At 45.6% G+C, this 6461-nt stretch overlaps 1 pseudogene; it reads right to left on the reverse strand.

Annotated features, from left to right (window-relative positions):
- Positions 1 to 305: 305 nt before the first annotated feature.
- Positions 306 to 4722, reverse strand: LOC122614392 (annotated as a pseudogene).
- Between the last annotated feature and the right edge of the window lie 1739 nt (positions 4723 to 6461).

The raw sequence follows: 6461 nt of genomic DNA on the forward strand, positions 1-6461 counted from the left end.
AGTACCTCGGGTACGTCTGCTCTCCAAGGCACGCGCACTGCGTTCGTTTCGTTGACGAGGGGCCATGCTGCGGGTAGTTGAATGGCGAAAGGAGATCGAAAACGAAATGAAAAAGAATGGATGATTAGTGATAGTGACCTACAACTAAGGACGAGAGGTGCGCCTATTTATTGTGGAGGTTCGGAAGACTCCGTCGGCAAAAGCACCACTTTTGCCACTGGACATTTAACAAATCCACGTGCAGTACGGATATTTACTACACGGAAGTTGTCGGATCCTCAGACATAGGAGAGAGCGGCCTGGAGTTAAGGCACGCTTCTATTTTTGCCAAGAGCGTGGAGAGCTCTTCGAACGTGTACTTTAGTGTGGCAGTGCATTTGTAAAATAGCGTCTTAAAACTTTTTACGCCTGCTTCCCAAAGGCCTCCCATATGGGGTGCCCCCGGAGGAATAAATTGCCATTCCATCTCTTGATGACTATAGGCATTCGTCACCGACTCTTTTACGGCTTGAAGGAAATCCCGGGAAAGCAGAGTGGCAGCGCCAACAAAGGTTTTGCCATTGTCTGACTGGACTTGACGTGGACACCCTCTTCTGGATACAAAACGAGCGAAAGCGGCAAGAAACTTTTCGGTCGTTATGTCAGATGTAGGCTCTAAATGGATGGCCTTGGTGGAGAAACAAACAAAAACTAACACATACCCCTTTGTAATAAGACATGCTCTTCCCGTATAGTTCTTTATATCGAACGGACCGGCGTAATCCATGCCAGTGTACTTGAATGGTCGGGAGAACGATGCTCTTTCTTTGGGCAGGACACCCATCAGTTGGCTTTGCAACCGCTTTTTGTGGATCACACATACTTTGCACGAATTTACTACTGCTTTTATCAGGTTATTAATTATCGGAATCTAGTATTTCAACCGGATGAGGCGCACCATTAACTGGTTACCCCCATGGAGAATTATGCGATGTGTGAAATTCGCAAGGAGGCGAGAAAGCAGGCAGTTATACGGAGGAATCACTGGATGCCGTTCATTGTATTGAAGGCTTTCGGAAGCCGCCACACGGCCGCACGCCCTGATCAGTCCTTGCGGATCTAGAAACGGGTTCATGCTTAGGATGGAACATGAACTTGGCACTGGACGCTGTTCACTTAGGCAGTGATATTCCACAGGGAATTCTCTGCGCTGAGTGTTCGAAATTAGGAACCGCTCGGCGGTGGCGATTTCAGTGGCCAGCAAATCCACATCAGATGGAGATGTCTGCTTCCTGCACCGCTGTATGAAGCGATGAACATAAGCAAGGACCCGTAGAGCTTTCTCAAGCTTGGAAAAACGTGCCAACAACTCTTCAGAAGTAGCTTTTGCGAGATGGACTTTCAGAGCACGCTTCTCCAGGTCGGTCACCGGAGCGTTGTCGACCTGAGTTGGCCATTGGTTGCGTGGATTTTGCAACCAAGTCGGCCGTGCCACCATAACTGGCTATCGGCTAGATCTTGGAGGGAAACTCCTCTACTTGCCAGGTCTGCTGGATTATGCTCAGATTGAACATGAGACCAATTCTCTGTTTTTGTGGCCTGGGCGATCTTCGTCACCCTATTGGCTACAAATGTGGTCCACGCTGGCTTGCTTAACCATGCAAGCACTATTGTGGAGTCCGTCCAGCAGAAAAGTTCGGAGTTGATCGTAGGCATCTGCGGAATGATGGCTCAGCCATTTCGGAAAGCAATAACGCTCCGCACAGCTCCAGTCTTGGGAGCGAAACCGTTTTGACTGGTGCTACCCGGGTTTTCGCGATTAGGAGTTGCACCATAATGGTGCTACCCACTTCTACGAGGACATATATTGCCGCCTCATAAGCCTTTTGCGATGCATCGCAAAAGCCATGATGCTCGCCATGATGCAATTTGGGACAGGACTTGGCGTTTTGTAAAGGACGTTTCAATAGCCAACTCTGGCGGGACGAAGAAGAATTCGTCGGAGGTTGCCTTCCAGCGAATACCGAGGGTTTTGGCAGTGCTTTCTGCATCGATCTCGGGAAAATCAGTATTTAATAGATGGTCGCTCTGAATGGCCGCTAAAACTTCCTTTTGGTTGGAGGTCCATTTCCTTAATGGAAATCCGGCGGAATTCAGAGCGTCTCGGAGCTCTTGCACCTTGAGCTGAGCTTCTTCCGTGGAGTTCGCTCCGGCTAGAACATCATCCACATATATGAAATTTCGAATGATATTGCTAGCTTTTGGATGGCTGAGTTCTACGTCAGCTGCTAGCTGCTGCAGTACTCGGATGGCCAGGAATCTACCCAGATCTGCCGATACATTTTTCGATATCGGCGCTAAACACGGCGCCAGCATGAAGGATATCATTTAAACTGGTACCATTCGATGAAGGGCTGGAGGCATTGAATACTACACCGAGTTTAATAAATACGTTCTCCGGTTTTAAGACGGCGTGATGTGGCATATAATAGGCGTTGCAATCATGGGTAGGAAGAACTTGTCGCATGTGCTTTAAGTCGAGATATTCCTGGATCACCGAATCGTATATCGCTTTTAAGGCCTCATCTCTTTTTAGACGCTGCTCATTTCTTAAAAACTGAGCCAACGCGAAAGACCTGGAATGCCCTAGCCCGGAACCGATATGTTCTGGGTCGCGAAAAGGCAGAGTAACGACATATTTGCCGCACTCGTTTCTCATGGTCGTTTGAAGGAAATTCTTCTCGCTCATGGAATCGGATTCTTTTACCAACTTTATTGGTATATCCTCCACCTCCCAAAATTTTGTGAGTAGTTTGTCCAGTGAATTATCGTACGCGTGGGAGATCTGCGTCGCAAAGGAGGAAATTCTGCTTTGTGCTGAGGCTGACACTGGCCCAGTTAGTACCCAGCCGAAAATGGTCTCTTGCCCCAAGAGAGAGCCACAGATGTTGGTTTTTGCTCCATTCAGAAGCACCGAAGGCAGAATGTCGGCTCCGATAAGAACATCTATTTGTGCGCTCTCATAGAATTTTGGATCCGCCAGTGGGAAATCGGGAAGATCCCGAAGGAAATTTTGCGGAATTGGGTAGGAAGGCAGATTTCCGGCTAGTTGAGGGAGACATAGGCCGTCGTCTCCAACTGCAACGCGGGCCTAGTCGGAGATCGGATGGTGAAACTGCAGAGCTTCTTGGACTGAGCGGATACTGTTTGGTTTAAGCCTGAGACTTGGGCTTGAACCACCTGGAATGGCAATCTAATTAGATTGAACAGTCGCTCGGTTATGAATGTTGCCTCTGATCCGGAGTCGATCAGGGCGCGTGCCTTAAAGTTAGTGCCAAGATGGGAAATATTGATTACGGCAGTGCCAAGAAGGATAACTCTTGAGCCCGTGGCGAAATAATTTTGAACACCGGCTTGCTCATTTGGAACGAAATTGGCCTGATTAACAGAAATTGGCTTGCAAGGGGTTGTTTCGGTGCAACAACGTGTGATGCCGGCCACGGCAAGAAAAACAATTGTGCGTGCTTTTGCACTCACGATGCTGATGTCCCTTTGCAAAGCAGTTTAAGCATAACTGCTTCCGTTTAATGTAGGCTGACCGGTCGCCAACCGAAATTTGGAGAAAACGCGGACATACACGGACAGGATGGTTTTCCTTGTTGCACAAGTCGCAACTTTTCGATTTTGGAGACACTTTCGTCTCATAGGAATTTAGTTTTCTAGATGGCCCACTTGAGTTCATCGCTTTGGAGTGCGACTGAATTGGTACGGACGGTCGCACATCATCGATGGCCTCTAGGGTTCGATGACGTTCTGTGAGGAAGGTGTTCAGCTCTACTCATGTCGGGATGTCGGCTTTCTTATGGAGCGACTGCTCCCATAAGGAGAGAGTTATCTTCGGGAGCTTGGATGAACACAGATATACCAGCAGGCAGTCCCAGTTCTCAGTGTTGATGCCTGACATTTCTAAGGCAGTCAAACAACCCTGAACAGTACTTTGCAGTACCTTCAAGGCCGCCCCAGATTCCTGTGGTATCGACTGCACATTAAACAGTATTTTCAACTGACTGTTTACCAACAATCGTTTATTTTCGAAACGCTCTGTTAGGTTTTCCTACGCAGAGCGGAAACCCTCGTTGGTGAGAAGCGAAATCGAAACGATGGCATGCGCGTCGCCACTTGTTTTGGCATTTAAATGGAATAACTTTTCAACCGGAGTCAGCCGTGGATTATTGATATAAATGGCTGTAAAAGATCCCGGAAAGTCAGCCAGCGAAGATAGTCGACTGCGAAAACTTCTGTATCGCATTTAGGCAACTGTCAGCCAGAAGAAATGTAGGCCTGGGGCGCAGCGTTCGCGGCTGGGATGGACTGAGACGTGCCCTGCTCGATTTTATCAACGAGCTGGGCAACACACCTTTCATAGACTGAATAGCAATAACTGTATTTAGCCCTGAGAATAGGCATGTTGCCTGCTGCCGCTTCACCTGCTGACACAAGGCACTCTGAGCAGATGTCGAATTCCTTTTCAACCTTGTCCCATAGGGTTCGGACTTGGTCGCGACGGACGCTAAGCATCGTGTGCTGTACTGTGGCTTTGGATGGAGTAGCACAGTCGTCGGAAATCTGCGCAGGCGTTTTCACCGAAATGCTTGAAATTCTTGGACTCTTGGGCCCTTGTGGTGAAAAAATAGACCTGGGTTTGTCAGCGGACCATTTCTTCTTATCGGCCCCGATGGGCATAATCGAAGAAATGCGAAATGGAAAGTGTGGACAGATTCCTTAGACTGCACTTAATAAATTTAAGCTTGCCGCCGTGAACGGTATAAAGCAGCGGAAAAAGACCGTATAGGATGTAACGGGTGAGAAAATGGTGTAAAATTTACGAAGTGGAAACGGCGTAGTTTCGACTAATTGGACAGCTGACTCGGAGTGAACAGCGAATTGTATAAATGACTGGTGATGTATGGTAATTAGGTCCACCTGATTTACGGTTGGAACACTTGGAAAGTGGAACACGGTGAAAAAAATGTTTATTAGAACGTAGAAAATTTTATTTTTTTGTTTACAACTGGAAACGGAGAAATTGGAATGGTGGAATTGGAATCTTTTCTCCGCGTTGTAAGTACTTCTAAAAACAAACACAATTTAATATCCAAGCAATACAGGAAAAAATATTTGTCGGGTGAACGACTTATATTTGGCGGTCGTATTATTTATTTATGGATTAAAAAATTATTGTCTTGTAGTTTTTAAACTTTTTTTTGAAAATTTTGAAAAATAATTAAATAAATATAAAAAATGTATTTGTTAAAAAAAAAAAAAAAACACTTTTAATTTATTGCTCGGAAATTGATTTGGAAATTTATGGAAAAAATTGATGGAAAACAAAACGCCTTTTCCGCGTCGGCACTTGGAAAAAATTTTATTTGTGGTTTGGATTTGCCGACGGGAAAAAATGTACACTGTGATATTTGTATGTGGATGTAATATATGCAATGTATATATGATATATGTGGATGTAATATATGGAACTGGCGGGTAAATGTTTAATTAATATTTTATTTGGAATGGCCAGAGGGTATGTGTTGTATATTTTGTTATTGTATTCTTCGATAGCAAATTGTATTAATTGGACTGCGGAGTTAAAGAAAAAATGTGTTGCGAAAAGAATTTGGCTTGCGTTGGACACAGTGAAACGAGAACTGAATTTTTGACACTTTTGGCAGGCTTTGGACTTAGAAAGTTTCACTGAACCTGGCACAAATTATTTTCACTTTTTCACATTTGGAATTTTGCACTTTTCGGACTGGATGAATATTTAAATATATTCGGAAATTTGGACTTAGAAATTTTCACGTATGAGGGTGAAAGCAGAACGGTGGGAAATATGGCGGCGCCCGTAGGAATGAATAAGTACTTTTCTTTTATTGCCTTTTGTCGGAGAAATCCGTTAGATTTGACAATAAATCTTACAGCAAATTGAACGAAATTGGATTTTCGAACCTTTTGCTGCAGACCGGCAATTAAATGGAATGGAAATTTCGTACTTATCTTGTAATTGGTTCGCTGGTGGACAAACTTGAAAATCCAGGTGATCCGGCTCGAAGGACCAAAATGTTGGGTGTAATGGGGGCTGCTGTCCTGGAATTTTTCTAATCGGCTGAAATAAAAAACACTCGAAAGGGCGAACACTTGACTTTTCTTAATTGCGCGGGCGCGACCGGGCGTATGTTTATTCGCTAGTAGTAGTTTTTACACTGAAGCTTATTCTAATTAGTTAGGCTCTCCCAAGCGCAGCGGAGACTCCTTGGAGACTGTGTGGTGTAGAGCGAGAGAGAGTGAGAGGGAGCGGAGAGCGGGTGACAGTCCAAACCCCGTAACTTGGACAACCAGGAATAGTGGATACGTTGGTGCTGGGGTGGAATTTCCTCACGCAAGTCGGGGCCGAGATCAGGTGCGCCGGTCATGAAATCCGGATA

This window comes from Drosophila teissieri, chromosome 2R (genome assembly GCF_016746235.2).
Source record: "Drosophila teissieri strain GT53w chromosome 2R, Prin_Dtei_1.1, whole genome shotgun sequence".
Classification (NCBI taxonomy): domain Eukaryota; kingdom Metazoa; phylum Arthropoda; class Insecta; order Diptera; family Drosophilidae; genus Drosophila; species Drosophila teissieri.